The 16,810-nt window shown below is 43.0% G+C and overlaps 1 protein-coding gene across 1 annotated transcript in view; it reads right to left on the reverse strand.

Moving 5' to 3' along the window:
* Positions 1–16,810, reverse strand: part of srgap2 (SLIT-ROBO Rho GTPase activating protein 2) — a 67,565-nt gene that overhangs the window by 29,736 nt on the left and 21,019 nt on the right. The gene's annotated exons all lie outside the window — the stretch shown is intronic.

A 16,810-nucleotide genomic window follows, 5' to 3' on the forward strand; every position in this document is an offset into this window, starting at 1 on the left:
TTATCACTTTTCATTTTCCTCCAGCCTCCTTCCCCTCTCCCTCCTCCATGCTGCTCTCCAGTCTGGCCTCAAATTAATAGAGTGCACTCAGTGCAGACACACTCAGTAACCATATTCAATCACTGGCTGCAAAAAAGTCCTCTGGAGAGTCCTGCCCACTGCAGTTATAGACCGGGACGTACAAAGCACCCGCAGCAACACATGCACAACCGAGGACACACACACTATGATTGTGATAAGCTGGATCAGTGCTGACAGCTGACAGATTAATGCTATGCTCTCATCGCTGCCTGCCAATGCTGAGTGGGCTGCACAAGCATCCTTTTAAAGAGTTAAGAATCAACACACTTCTCCAATCACACACTTCTGTGTCATGGCTAGTCTACCAAAGCTGTCCTACCTTTACAGCGCTGGCTGTACAGAAAGCGAACGGTTTTGGCTTCCATCCTGGGTTCAGTGCATGATAGACTCCCCTCACATACACACTGAGTCAAACACACACACTCACAGGCAGGCAGACAGTCAGCCGTCCGTCCGGCCGACAGCGACTGTTGATGCTGCCTTTGTGTTTAACAGCTGAGAGTGCAGTTTGTCATTACCACAAAGAGAAGTGGGATATCTAAATGTGTCTGTGACCACCCCGCTCCTCCTCCTCCTCCTCCTCCCCCCTCCGCCTCCCCACTTCTCCCTCCCTCTCGCTCATAAACACAGACCTAAACATTGTGCCACTAGCCAGCGGCTGCATCCACTTGCAGTCATTCTGTACTGATTAAAAGGCCAGAACAGAGGAGGTTTGTGGCATTATGACACTACGGCACAAACACTCGCAACAAATAAATGCACACATGCAGTCTGCGTCTCCGCTAATGACCTGGTGTGAATATTTGCTTTGACAACATGTGTTATTGTCTTGTGGTGTGTGTGAGTGCATGTTTGTGTGCAATTTCCTCATCGCACAGCCCTGTCAATGATGGGGAATGAGTCAGTGTCCCGCCTTTCAAGGCTGCGACACACAACCTCGAGATGGCGGCCTTGTAATTAGCCGAGCCAACACAACAACGCACCACAACCGAAAACAGCTCTCTTTCACCGTTTGCATAAGAATACAAACGGTGAAAGAGAGCATAAGTTGGACAGCAGGGGTGGCAGCATTAGGGATGGAGGATACATAAAAAAAAAAAAAATAGCATCAGTCCCATGTGACCCAAATGTTGACACCCCATGCACACCGAGGGCCATACTGGGTTGAACCAGGGTTGATTTTGTGTTTGACAGGGTTGACCCACGTTTACAAACCCACCTTTGTGGCCCTGGTCCAGACGTGGGTTGGACAAGAGTTAATTTCAATGTGAGTGGTACACCACCACCATCACTATTGACAGGGCAAAATTACATCATGGGTTGCAAATGGGAGTGCACAGTCCTGATGCCATTACTGCAGTTCTCTGCTGCAGCCCATAAACAAACAGCGCAATGGCAGCAGAAATGTTTTCAGCGACAGAATTGGAACACAAGATGTGGCAATACTTCGAGATACTGAGCTTCTAACCATCTGTGGAAAGAAGGAAATTGAGCGACAGATGACCAAGATGGTGAAGAACAATGTAGTGTGTATGACCAAATTGAATCTATTTCTTTAAAAAACAAGGGGAGAAGGCAATGAGCAATTTAACACATGACCTAAAAAAAATCCAAAAAAATAGTTAAAAGTAAATTTTAAATTTTAAAAAGAAAATTTACTGAAAATAAAAAACAATAAACAATAAAAGAAAAGATGAAAAAAGAAAAAGAAAAGAAAAAAAAATGCACATGAAAATGACCCCAAAAATGCAGATTGTTTGTTTTCTGTAACAACATTTAAAATATATAATCATAATGATTATAAAAGTAGTTTTCTGGACCTTTTCCCCAATTCTTGACAATCAATAATCCTCTAATAATTCTCCCCTTCTAAAACTAATTTTAAGGTAATTTTCTTCATCACCTTTCACTAATTTCTTGAAATTTGTGGGTCATTTCTTGCCAAGTTGGTCATTGGATTTCCCCCATGTTTTAGAAAGAAATCAAGCTAATTAGCTCAGGTTTCAAAGGGTAACAAAGCTTGTGAGAAGCGTCTGAATGCAACACAAGAAAACTAATGTCGAATCAGGAAAAATAGGCATTATATGTACCGAGAAAAAGGTCACAAACAAATCCAAAACACTGAAAAAGCAGTACACCAGAGGTAGTGAAAATATATCAGGCCAAGACTATTAATTGTGTATATTATTGTGATGAACTATTATACTGTTCAGTCCAGAATTCAGGTACAAAATACTAGTTCTTAATATGACCTGTAAAGCCTAATTTACAGTACGTGAAGTAACTGGTATGCAAAAGAACTAGCATACCTACTTTCTGTGTTTGTGGGGGGGCGGGGAGGTGCTGTGGATCGAGAGGCGGCACGGTTAAGTGACTGGGTGTGTTTTAGCCGCCCTCCTAGCCCTGCCTATTTTGAGATTTTAGTTAGTACTCTTTAATGAGGGTGAAATGAATTAAACAAAGAGGCCATGCAATGTGCCCTAGAACCCCAGTGATGCTGACAGCTAACCCCGAGCTCTCAACACTATACCCTGTTGATACTGGCTGTTAAAACTGAATTTCCCTGAGGGATCTAAAAAAAAACTTTATCCATCTAGACGCTGTTATCACCCAACAGGAGAGGAGTGTTAGATGAGAGACGGGAAGCCTGGTACAGCACAGAGGAGAGGTGCCGTCAGAAAAGATCGATGCGGGCTCTTCCTTTCGGCCTCCTGGAACGGTCATCATCCCCTAAGCCAGTAAGAAGTGGGATGTGAACTGGAATGTGATGCCTCCGCCCCCCTCCAGACAGCCCTGTCACATTTTCCAGGCAGATGAGAGCAGGTCTTGTAATCGGGCTCTGGGATTCTACTTTACTGATGCTCTCCTTTCTCTTTTTTCCTTCCTTCACCTCCGCCACCTCCTCCTCCTCCTCGTCTGTCTGTAGTGCTTAGGGCTGTCTGGCTCTGTCTGCACGAGCCTCGTCCATACACTTTGCTCAGCAACACCATGACTAAACTCATAACTACTCTGCAAAAGGTGATGGTGGCTAACCTGTGACGCTAACAACCTCTATACATACTGATTTACACGTGTTGTGCACATCGTATGGATCACCAATTTCAAGATCCTTGTTTGTTTTCCTGCAACCCAGTCACAGAGACCACTTGTTGTTGTGTTTTGGCACTCCGTGTAGGTGAGGGGGTGCTATTGTGTGATTAAGCATGTGAAAGTACATTCCCCATATGTCTGGCTTTCCATGTAGCAACAACATGAGCATGAAAAGGCAGAAATCTCCCTCAAACCATTTCACCCAAACCGGCCCCTCCTCATCATCCATTATTGATCAGCTTGTTTATGCCGACCCCGAAAAAGGAAGATGAAAACAGAGAGAGATGATGGATGGAGACAGCGTAACCACACTGGAATGACATTACCATCGTGGTCAATGCCTGCTGTTAATTTTGCAGCGGGCAGACATGCCTCTGCATACAAATGTGTGGATGGATACACCGGGGGAAATACAACTAGAAAGAGACATAAAGATGTTGCCAAAAGGCAACCCAAGCAGACACAAAGTCACATTTTGGCAAGTGCAATGTGGAGCCTGAAAAGTCATGTTTTCCCTGCAACATTACCTTCTATAGCTGAAGTTAGCTTTTGTAGCAAATGTACCACTCGCTTTAGGCAGTTTGGTTGCAAGCTGACACAAGTGATGCTGTTTTGAGTTGGCCTAGATACAGGAGCCACACATACTGCTGCTAGCATTCATTATACCTGAAAACACCCTGGGCTATGGGCATGACACACACACACACACACACACACACACACACACACACACACACACACACACACACACACACACACACACACTGACAGGGATGTGACACTGTGGGTCCAAGCTGTCACTCTGAGCTGTTCTGACAGCAGCTCTCCAGCCTGCTCTTGGAAGCCCCACCCCAGATCTGTCCTCCTCTATTACTGGACCGGGTTGTAGAGACACACACACACACACGCACTTGCCAAGCGCCAACCTCTGAGGTTGAAAAATGAAGCCAATGTAGTGCCAAGAACTGCAGTTTCTCTAATGGCCACTTGGGGTTGCCTTCAAAAGGGAGTTTATCCCCATAGAGTGTTTACAGCCTGGTACAAAAAAAACAGTTTTAATCTCAATCACTAATTGCCCCACACATGACAACTTAATAGTTTTTATATAACTCACCTTTCTAAACTCTATTAAGGCTTTAAGTTATGCATAATTAAGGGCATGGCTGCTGCGAGTGCCGGGCTATCTGCTAAGTGTCGCTCAGCTTGTTCAAGTCACTCAACCTCCCTCACTCCTCCCCTGCTTTACCCTCTTGTAGACAGGCTGATGAGGAGAAAATCAAATATCTATATATTTATGACCATATACCTTGATGCTAATATTGCCACAACATTGTAGCAATGACCATTGGTGCTTTCACAAAGAGATCTTTGATAAATAATTATCAGTAATATGGATATAATGACTAAGAGGGTAAAGGCAAATAATAAACAGCAAGAGCAGTCTGGTAAGTCCAGAAAATTACATCACTGTACTGAAAAGCTGCCATTAAAATCAGAAAAGAAATGAAAAGACAGCAATTACAGTATTACTACATTCAAAATCTAAGACAATATCTAGTCTCATCACAATAATGATATAATATTGATTTATTGCCTAGCTTAACAGTGTTCTCTAAATATGGTCGCTACTGGCACCAAAAAAAAAAAAGACTGCGACAGCCAAAATGCCGAACATGACGCTTCAAAGCGGGAGTCTACAAGCTGATGGGTGAGTCTATGTCACCTGCATGCACACACTTACACACACGGCAACTGTTTAACAAGTAGACGTGATGAGTGTTTGAGACGAGGCTTGAACTGGCTGGAGAGGCAGGGCGAGAGCTTAAAATCAACAAAGAAACCACAAACACACACAGACAGATTGTCTGGTAACTGAAAAGGGAAATTCTTGTTTATTGTGACCCAAGTTTTATTGTTGCAGGTTTTGCCAATGACAAAATTAACTGGACAGATTAGAAATGCACTGATCCAACTTCTTCTCTCCTGACAAACCATAATTTAATACTACAGTACTATAAACTAAGTCAAACAGCCACTATGACTTAACAAATGTAACTAATGGCAAGAACATCAAATGTGCCATGTTCCAAGATCTCAGCTGTTACTTTGGTTCCTCCAGTGTTGTTATAATCGACAAAAACGAAGGTCAAAAGCAGGGAAATGTGACCCAAATTGTATAAACCGAGATAATCCTTTAAATGCAAGCCTGTATGCCAGCATTGGGGTTGAGTGCCCACAAACCTGTGCCAGGTAATCAGTGAACACTGCGGGAACACACACACGGACACACACAACTGCAAACTAGTTCTTGGAAATCCAAGACATCCAACCAGGAGACCTGGCCATTGGCGAGGTAGAATTTCACCCACCCTGTTTGTGTTTTTGTGTGCATGTGAGCACGCGTCCACACTGTGTTTACGCAGTAAGGCCTGGTCTTTGTTGCTCCGGGGGCTGATACTGCAGCACAGAGCGGTGGAGAAGAGGAGGGGGGAGCAGAAGAGGGGGAGGGCGCTGGTAATGGTTTAGAGTTGTACCACTGTGAGCTCATACTATTGTCCTCAGAAGAATGAAAGAAGCAGAAAGAAAAGGAGAAAGAACAGAAAGCAGTGTAAAGGGTGAGTAAGGAGGAGAGGCGAGGAGGAGGCACTGCGTCACTGTGAATAATATGTCCATTCATCCCTGTACACACAGGAAGAGAGGACAGAGAGACAGGAAGTCAGTAGGACCAGTTCATTGCCAGTAGGGAGCACACGGGAGGGGAGGGTCATACTAAAACAACTACAGGAAGCATATGTATGTGTGAGCAGCAGGATGGGGGGTTGGACCAAGGTGTGTGCGTGTGTGTGTGTGTGTGTGTGTGTGTGTGTGTGTGTGTGTGTGTGTGTGTTCCTTCAAATGAAAGGGCCTGAAGAAAAACAGGCAGCTGTGGAGTTCACCAATATAAACCTCCGAACCTGAAACCAGGCAGGAAAAGAGGGGAGAGAGACTGACGGAGAGAAACTGGGCCAGGGGTTTGCAGGTTGAAGGGGGGGGCAAGTGTGTGTGTGCACGAGTGTGTGCGTGGACAGCGGGACGTGATTTTTAGGCAGTTGAATGAGAGGGTAGTCTGAAGCCTCAGGTTGCAGGTAGTATTTCCTAATAAGATTCTTCAGCAGGGTGGAATCTATTAGTTCCAGACATGCCTGCCTAATACTGCTTCACTGTATACACGCGCGCACACACACACACACACACATACATACACACACACATGCACGAGCTGGTGAGGAGGGGAGTAGAGGAAAAGATAGAATTACAGTACTGTAAGTGTTGGAGGGAAAACCATCGCGGCAATGGACTGATTCCAGCCAATGTCTTTTCCTTGGGTCTGGACTTTCCTCTGAAAACAAACACACACTCACACACGGACACACTAAAACTTATATAGGCATTTCCTCTCTCACCCAGAGCTTGAAACCTTTAGGAAAAGCAGTGTCGTCTTAAGGAGGCAAGTTAACGAGCTTAGTGACTTTTAGACATGGAAAATGGTGCTGCAGCCAAACCGCTGCAGACCTGCTCTGTGTGGCAGCGGAGAGCAGAGAGAGAGACGGGCAGGCGGACAGACAGCAGAGGAGATGAGAGATAAAAGAGCTACTCTGTGCTTTGCTTGTGCATGAATAAGTAAAGAACAGGAGATTTCAGAGGGTAAAAGTTGTTGGTGTCCCTTTGGTAAACTTCACTTCTGGCTTCACTTTATAAAGGAGCACAAAGTACTGCAGGATGCTTTCAGCCAGGCGAGGAAACAACCTTTTGACCTCTCGGCTTTTAGTTTTTTATGCACGCACACACAAAAACAAACTCTGCATGCACCATATGATCCACTGATGACACAGGAAATAAAGGGGATTATGAAAGTAGGGCTCACTGACATACAAGGCCACAATATTAGCTTTTGGGGAATATTTCCCATCAGCAGTTTGTAAACATCTTGTAGACAATGAATGAGCAAAGTGTAAGGAGGCGAGCCTGATTAACCCTTTGAATCCCGGTGGGACATTCATTTTCTTGTGCTGCTTTCAGACACCCTTTGCAAGTATTTAAACCTTTGGACCCTTCGCAAATTGGTGCGACTTCTTTCTAAACCATGGGGAAATAAGGTAATGAGCAACTTGGTAAGAAATGTTCTATAAATTGCAAGAAATTGGGGCAGCCAGTAGCTCAGTTAGGGGTTGCTAGCACCCTATGTGCAGAGGCTGAGTCCCTGTTGCAGTGGTCATTTCCAGCCTTGGCCGTTTGCTGCATGCCCGCCCCACCCCTCCCTCTCACACCTGAGCTGTCCTATCAGAATAAAGGCAAAGGCCAAAACAAATCTTTAAAAAAAAAAAGTTGCAAGAAAATAGTAGATTTAGCAAATTTTTTTTTTTTTAAAGATATGGAAAAATGATTAGGTTAAAAAAGCTAGGGACAACTATATATATAATTATAATAATTACATAATGAAAATTATGTTAAATAATGTTTTAAACATTTATAAGCATTTATAAGTTGTTTTCCATGTTTTTTTTTTCCCTTTTTTAAATTTATTTCTATTTTATTTTATTTTATTTTACAAATTGTCTGGTAATTTGCTTGTACTTCTTTTTTTACCCATTTATTGATCATTATCGGGTCTTTTCTTTTTTCATTGCTCATTGCCTTTTTCCCATGTTTTTGAAGAAATCAAGACAATTTCTTCAAGTTTCAGTGGGTTAAAGGACAAGTTGGATTTTTTTTAGATGAAACTAGGAGCGAGGCATGCGTGGATATGTCCAAACCATTTAACAAAATTTGTCTACCAACACCCCGTAAACCTCGCTAATTAACATGTTTTATTAAACGTCAATTTGTGGTTTTACAAGGGGGTGGTTTGCTGGAATATTTCTTGGCTGGCGCTTTGACTTCCTGGAGTCCTGCTATGATAAATATGAGAGTGGCGTTGATGTATCGGCGTGTAGAAACCACCATTATGTGTCATTTCTGCCCCCTCAATGCGGTTGAGAGGTTAAGACGGAGGAGGCTCGGTGAGAGGAGGGAAGGTGACAGGGAGGGAGAGGGGGAGTTATTGTGGGGGGCAGGACTCAGCGGGGGTAAATTCCTCTGCGCTACTACTCCGATCAGGAAGTCATTAACCCTTTACTAGCTAGCGAGATGCTTCATCTCCAGCTTGAGAAACAGACACAGGAAAGAGAGAGGACTGCTCGTGGAAGATAAGAAGTGTGTGTCTGTTAATGGATCTGTAGCCCCACAGTCTGAGCCATGTGGGCTCTCGTCAGGGTTCCTTGCCCTCTGTGAGCCGGGAGCACAGGTCAGGGGTCAGGGGTCGCAAAGCTACTGGAGGGAGTCAGTCTCCCACGTCAACCAACTGGTGGAAAACACCTACAATAAAACTATCAATTTTACCTCTAACTGAAGTAGTTTTAATGAATTCTGCTGTCTAAATCGACTCCTTTAAACTTTTTTGGGGCATAATGTGATCAGTCTTTCCAGGAGAATATTCTACGTCTCTATCGTTACCCCTCCTGACACCAGCAGCCCTTTCCAGCCATCTCATGCTCTGATTCCTCTCCTGTGGTGGCAGAGGGGTTGCACAGTTGGAGATTGGGGGGCTGGGGTCTCTATGCATAATGAAAAAGGCTGCTTATCAAAAGTTAACTAGCTCCTTACCCATTTACAGCCCATGCCTGCTCTACTAACCCAGTCTGGCAAAGGAGCTGACTGTGTGTTGGGGGAGGGGGTACGTCTCACACACACTTAGGAGAGATGAAGGGACTTCAAATGAGTTTCAGGCTTCAACCAATAATTATTTTCATGATTCATTTTCAACTTTGTTCCAAATAACCGCTTTGTGGTTTACTCTAAAGCTAAAACGATATTTTGATAGAGGGTTGCTCATTTAAGTCAATACTCAAGCAAAAATGTCAAGCATTCCCTGTTTCTAGTTAGTTGTAACAAACTGCTTTGTATTATGTGATGGGGACCTGAAAATCTTTGGGGTTTAAGCTGTTGGTCAGACAACACAAGATATTAAAGGACATCACAATATGGCACTTTCTCAATTTTCTCTAGTCTCGACTCGAGTCATATAACTTGGACTTTTTGGTTTGGACTCAAGTTACATCTTTGATGACTTTAGATCAAAACTGACAACATGCAACCAACTGACGACTGACATTTATTGGCCGAAACAGATGATCAATACATCAAGAAAATAATAATGAAAATTATGTGTTGCACCCCTCATTTTAAAAAAAAAATTATAGTGAAAGCTCATCAAAACTTCAAAAGCTTGTTGTGTCTGAGAACTATTGAATTTGCAATGATATAAAAAAGCGAAGCCGCAAATTTTCACAGAAGTTGGAAACTTTGCCTTTTTGCTAGACAAATGACTTAACTAATGGATAATCAAAATTGTTGTTGATTAAATGTAATTGTACCAGGACTAAATTAGGTCGCACACCATCTTGGAATTTATCAATTCACGTGATTTAAGACGGGCCACTAGTCTTGCGCATGTGTGCGAGTGTGTAGTTTGTCCTCAAGGGTACCATCCACCTGGTGTCACCTCTATTTCCTGTCTCTGCCGGACACAGCCATCTGGGCCTCAGTCTGTTCCAACAGCCTTCATCTCTCTGTCTCCCTCTCAACATGGCACTCGCTCTCTCGCTCACACACACATGCTTCGCCATAGGGATGAAAACCATGACAGTATAGTGACCTACGCCATCTGTCTGCGAAGGTATGGATAGGTATCAGACAAAACACGCACATATTATACCATCCTGGACCAGCAGGAGAGACAATATTAAAGCTGAGCTGTCTCACCGTGTGTGTGTGTGTGTGTTTTAGTGTCTTTCCAGTGTTTCCAAATGACCAGTGCAGAACCCCCCCTTAATCAGCTTAGCAGCCAGTCGGGGGATTTGACTAATCCACAACACAAGCATGGCAGGGAGCCCACTGAGTGTGTGTCTGTCTGCGCGAGTGGTCCGTCTGACAGACTGTGTGAAGTAAGTTAAATCAACCTCGACAATCTTGGACAGCGCTCTCTCTCTCGAAGCATCCAGCATTACAGGAACCATCTGAGACACAAGACGGATGGGCGTGGGTGTTCTTTCATGTGCAGACACATCGTCGGGTGGGTAAAGGTTCGTTTTTATTAGCAGGTTAACACTTGTCATAATTCCAGTGACTGAGTGACGGTGTCTAATGACTTCCTACTCCTAGATTCAACACTCATCAATCGTTCCCGGCTTCCCTTTTCAGTCTTCCTCTCACGCCTCTGTCAGATTTAGTCCGGTCAGCACCAATGACTCATAGGGACCTTGAGGCTTTGTGTGCATGCGCACATGCATGTAAAGGCGCCCCTGGGGGAAGCATCAGCGCTTTGAAGCCTAACACAGTGTGTAATAGCCTCCCTCTGTCGTCTAATAGTCCTGCATGACAGCCTCTGTCACACAGCAAACACACATAAACCCCGGTGGGGAAAAAGATGCATGATACTAAGCATGTGTACGTGGCTGGTACAGTATGTATGCAGCAAACTCTTATCACTGCATTCCATGAGACATCATCAACGGCACGTCGAAAACGGCGGCAGAAAAGAGATGGAGATAGAGGATAATAGTGAGAGTTGATAGGAGAGAGCGGGCAGCGGCACCGCGAGTTAAAGGCCGTATCTGCTGATGGCTGCCGATCCTTATCTGAGTGCCAGTGGAAGGCCGGGGGGAAAAGAGCAAGGGGAATACGTTCCATCAGACAAAGGATGATACCGAGAACAGCAGTTGATAACATGAGATACTATCACCGCATCCACCTTGAGGTCACATCGTCGCTGTCTCCAGCTACAAGCCTCTTCTCCAGACAGAGGAGGGGAGGGCTGGGGAGAGGTTTTATCGGGCGCAAGATAAAGTGATGCAGGCTCATGCAGATGTGGCCCGCTTTAATATACAGTCCATATGTTTTTTTTTTTATCCTGATGAATTTTGTTCTTTCTTATCATCACACAACTTTGTGTTTCTCATTAACAACTGCAGCCACTTGTAGGAGATTAGGGATAATTGTAGCATTATTCAATTTCTGCTAAAACACTTGAGCAAATAACTTGTTTGTTATTCAACAGGAAATAATTTTGATACTTGATTATTTGCTGAAGTTGTTCATTAAGAAAAATGTCAAACTCTCAATGGTCCCAGCTACTCAGTTGTGAGGCTGGGCTTCCTTTCTGTGTTATGCAATTTGGCAGTTTCTCAGACAAACTGAGCAATCAAAGACTTTAGCTTCATCTTTGACCTTTTTAGACTAAATAATTGATTAATTAAATAAAATAGAGTGAGATTAATGGCTAGGTAAGCTAATCATTAGCCCTTTTTCACACTGCCCGTTTGCACTGCCTGGGGAAAGACTTGATAGTAACAGTCCAAAAATGGTTTAATTTTATTTGTGAATTTAATTAAAACATATGAAAAAGAGAATAAAGCGAAATGATCATACAACCAAGCAGACAGACACAAAAAAGTAATACTTACAGACAATGAAAAGCATAAAGTAAAATTAATTAAAGTAAAGTGGCTAACTGAGGGAAGAACAACAGCCGCTTTAAATGTCCACAAATTGGGGAAACAATAAGATTCAGGAGCTCCTTATACCCTCAAAGTAGAGGATGAGCTCAGCCGCCATATAACAGGTATTGTAAATTGTAAATGATTGTGTCATGTTATGCTATTGTTGTTGTTTAAAAAATGCTGTTGACGCATATGTTTTATGTCAAACCCATCACACCTCTTTTGTTTCAGCCGGCATGCGATTTAAAATCAAACACTGGAGCATGACAATGACACTGTCCTTTGGTTCTGTGTAAAAATGCAAAGGAGGAGTAAAGAAGTGACTTCGTAGCGACCCTAAACCAGGATCTCTTGGGCAAAAAGGGCTGTTGGTTGCAGCCCTAAACAGTATCGCTAAGAGCACTTGCAGAACACACCTATCCAAAGTGATCTGTAAAACCTGCCTGTATGTGCTAACAAAGAATAAGTTGCACAGTTAAGCTGTGAAAGCTAAGGTTATATGGAGGTAAAGGCAGTAGATCATATTCAGGGAGCAGCATGTGAGTCATAGAGGTTCAGTGTTTGGCTCTTATCCTGTCATCACTGGAGGCAGAAAAAGCTGAATCAGGATCGGCCTATGCAGCAACTACAACCCCCCCCCCGTCTCTATCCGCTTTCCTGCATCCATATCACCCTTCTCTCCAACACGCTGCTCCAGAGGTATAATTCATTCATACACCTGCTAATGTGTGTACATGTGCATCATGTATGTGTGTGTGTCTGTGCACTGTGGAGAAGTGGCCTTGCTGTGTAATGACTCCTGCAGAGGCAACAGCTCACAGAGCCGGGGTTGCCGCCAGTGACAGGCTAGCCGATGAAATATGGACACCATTTCAGCTGGGCGGCACACTGTCACAAGAACCCTTGCAGATAACCAAGCCTGGGAACAGCTACGATGTGCATGTGAGAAGATGAAAGCCCCACCCTACCTACGCCTCACCCAACGGAGATTGTAGCATTGCGGTATATACCATCACTGAAAAACTGCTTATAGAGCCATGAGTATTATTTCAGTTTATTTATTGATTTTTTTTCCACATAAAAGATCACATTCAGCCAGCAAGCTAAATTCTTCTACAACTTGCATTCCCACCAGCTCTAATGCCCACCCAGGCATTTGTCTAAGTGCTGCAGAGACGTGAGGGGGTAGAGAGAGAGACAGAGAGATAAAGTGGGCCAGTCTGCATGAAGAAGCTCCCAGGGTGGAGGACAACTCAACACCTCGGCACAACAATCCACCGCAACAGAATTTTTGTTGAACGGCACAAGAGCAGCACAGGGGACTGAGGCTGAGAAAAAAAAGCTTCCCTTATTCTTTTCTCTGCAGCATTGTTCAGTCTTTATCTGTTTTACATATAGTTTCTTTCATGATAACAAGACAGCCCTGTTCTCTCGAGGCAGACCAACAAGAGCTGCAAGCAAAGACGAACAACGTCTTACTTGGCATCATTCTTCTCTTTCTTGTAGTGTCTTTTACATCAGGGATGAAACGGTATTGGAACCGTGGTATTGGATAATGATTTGGGCCTGACTCAAATAGCTGGATCGGTTATTGATGACAATGAGGCAGATCTATTCATTGCAACCCTAGCCTAATCAAAAATGTTTTTTTCATTCCTGTTTTTTTTTTTTTTTTTTTTACTATTCATTAAGTTTGTGACTGAAATACGTTTTTCACAGCAGTATAGAGATGGATATACTTTTGAAATTGGTTCTACATGACCAGAGAAAACAGAGGAAAAGGGCTATGGTGTTCCCTTTTTGCTCAAGAAGTATAAAATCTACAACTACCAGCACGCTCTGCAACAGACCAATAAATGCTCCCACTGGTGGGTGCTTAGTTTTACCATTTTGAGCTCCATATCCACAATACAGGAAAAAGTTTTGTGCCTACTTCCTGCTTGCATACTCATATTAACAGTGCAATAAAATGTGTCTTATGAACACATTTCTGGCGACAAATAGGCAATATATTAACAGAATCTTAGAGTATATTCGTTTAGCACTGCCTGGAACACAAAGCAAGAGTGTAAAAGGTTTGTCCCCTGGTCATGACCCACGTTCAGGTCATGGTAAGTTTCTCTAAATGATGAAGATGGAGCATATTACTGATCTCCACTGGTCAAAAAACAAAACGTGACCATAGTTTTCCTTCCAGACCCACCAGAACGGAAAGAAATCCTGGGAAAACTGTCTCTCTTACCGTATTTTACTTTCAAATGGGACTATTTAATGAATTTATCTGTAGTATATCAAATAAAGAACAATAAAACTATGAATAAAAAGGTTAAACTCATTTTAGATTGTTTTATTTTTTCCATGTTGAGGCATAATGAGATGCTGACAAAAGAGAGTTCCTACAGGCGGCAAATAAAATGCATTTGTTCTACTGGTTAACTTTGTGGGTAATTTAATACCGTGGGCTGCTGTTTCAGTCCCGTTCTATCTTTCATTTCGAAAAAACCGACACTCGGTCCTTTATTTTAACAGTGAGAGGGGTCTTAAGCTGTGAAGATCACATTTAGCCACCGAGAATGAAATCACAGTAATCCTCAGACCAAAGTAATTACTTGAGGAAGTGTCGTAGCCTGTTGGTGCAGCTGTATGTAACGGTCGCTAATACACAGTAAGTACACACACTGATCCACATGCTGTGCCTAGTGAGACAGGTATATCATGTGTCATCAGGTCCACGTGAGATATTTGGTGTTAAAGGGGTCTGACTGAGAGCTCAGGTCATTGTTCAGTTCACCACACTGCCACTAGGCTAAAGCCCACTTTCTATTCAGACATTTCTCATTAGAGATTAGCCCTTTAATGAATATGTTGGGTTTTGAGACAAAGTAGGAAAATGAGCTTATAGAAAAAGCATAAGACAGGTCTTTCATTTCAGCGGGCTTAATACAAGAGTGAAACAGATTATACTAATCACTGTCTGCATGCTAGTCGGACAAACTCAATGCATACTTGCGTGTTTTGTTCTGAGATTAAATAATGCAGTCCTGCATAAAACAAACTCCTTAGTTAATAATGTAACTATAACAGAATTATTTCAAATGAGGCAGACGTTTCCAGCATTCAAGGACGCACAATCATGCTAATGCAGCAGCTGGCTGAGGGAAGCAGGGTTTAGAATTACAGCACTACGGTGTTTTCTAATTCCACTAACAGGATGAGCTGCAGCAGAGAGACACTCTATTAAACTTTATGAGATTGTATCAGACAAAGATTGGCCCTCCACTGAGAAGTCTGACATCATCCTCAAAAGAAAACTTGGAACTTACATAAAGTCCCGTCCTGCAGCATAAAAACACGGCACTGCTACAGAACACCAAGGTGAGAGAACTCTAACAGCCTGGAGCCGGTAAAATGTCAGTAAAAAAGTACAAAACCAGGCGAGGGGACTGGCTTTGACTTTTGCTTTTCAGAGTTAGAGCTGCTTTAGCATGACATATATACATAAATATTTTATTTACATATAAAATATGCAGCTGAAGCAGATCAATGCATACAGAGCAACAGGGCCTCCTGGAAGACAGGTGTGTGATTTGGTGTGCACTAGAGGTCTTCATGGGTCCAAAATGATGGGTCTGAACACTTACAAACCCGTAAAATTCATTCACAGATCTGGTTGAACCCAATAATAAAAAATAATTTAAAAAAAAAGAAATATATACATACACCTGACCTGTTTTTTCCCAAGATGTTACAGACCCCAACCCATGTCAGACAGATCTATTTTATAAACCAGACAAACCTGGTTATTAAAAGTGCTTCTAAAAATAATTACAGTCACTGCTACAAATGTTTTACTGCTAAAAACATTTATCATGTTGGATCAACATACTTTTCTTACCCAACTGACTTACGTAATGTTTAATAATTTTCCAGATGTCTATTTTTTATTTCACTGTTTTCACTTTTCCCTAATGTAATCTGTTCCAAAGTCAGCCTAATCATCAAATCAAGTTATACGCACAGTGCTTTTGCGTTTCTGTCGCAATCAGTGCTGATCATGGGTCTCTTGGATCCACTTAGGTTTTACAAAAATGATAAACAGACCCAGGACCTGCTGTAATAGAAAGGGACCCAACCCGGACCAATGACCACGGTAAGACGTGATCCCAAATAATGCTTCAGGTAGGATTTAGGGTTCTTATGTTACGGTATACCTGTGCAGACCTTTGGTGTACACTCATATAGTGGTTGGAGTGCATTAAACTATATGAATCTCCTTGCAGCAAGGGGAATTTAGAGTCAGTTTGAGCTCACAGCCCAATTAAAACTCCGTCTTTATACACCTGAGCATTAAAGGCTGCATGATTCTGCAGTGCAGGAGACTCAAGTAAGCCTTAAGCAAATCTTCCCAGTACTATTTTTTTCCCAGAAAAAAACTAGAACAACAGCAGTAAAGTCAGAAAGTTGAATTGATTATCCTCCCACAATCCTCACAGCTGAAATCAGACTGAGAGGATGCTCAGAGGATGAGTTTGTAAACCACAGCGGAGTGAGGAACGCTCACCTGAGGTCATCCTGAGGACGCCCTGACGCAATGAACGCAGCCTCTGTGCTGTTCAAGACACACAAACAACACATACACGCTATTGTTTTGCTTTCTCACACACAAACTGTCTACTTAGCAAGCACTGAATGCCACCCACATGATTTTCCCCACAGCTCAAATATCACCATCTCATGGGTCGTAACAAGCATCTTCACAGTCTGATGATCACCGCAGTCTCTGCTCCCGGCTGCAGCCTGATGCGTCAACGCTAAGAACTGGTCATGTTATGTATTGATTGACACCACTATGTCAGAGAGCGCCGCCACACAGGGCTCCATCAAACAAAAAAAAGCAAAGTCATCCTTTGCTGATGATTCTGGCTCAAATTTTGTTGAAGCACGTCATCCAGGCACCACTCTCTGCAGTCCACTTATAATACCTTGTGGTATCGCGCCAATTCTGCCATTTAGCTCCTACGCACAGAGACAGAACGAAATAGTTGCTGCGATGATTGATCTCT

Source organism: Plectropomus leopardus, chromosome 2 (genome assembly GCF_008729295.1).
Source record: "Plectropomus leopardus isolate mb chromosome 2, YSFRI_Pleo_2.0, whole genome shotgun sequence".
Classification (NCBI taxonomy): Eukaryota; Metazoa; Chordata; class Actinopteri; order Perciformes; family Serranidae; genus Plectropomus; species Plectropomus leopardus.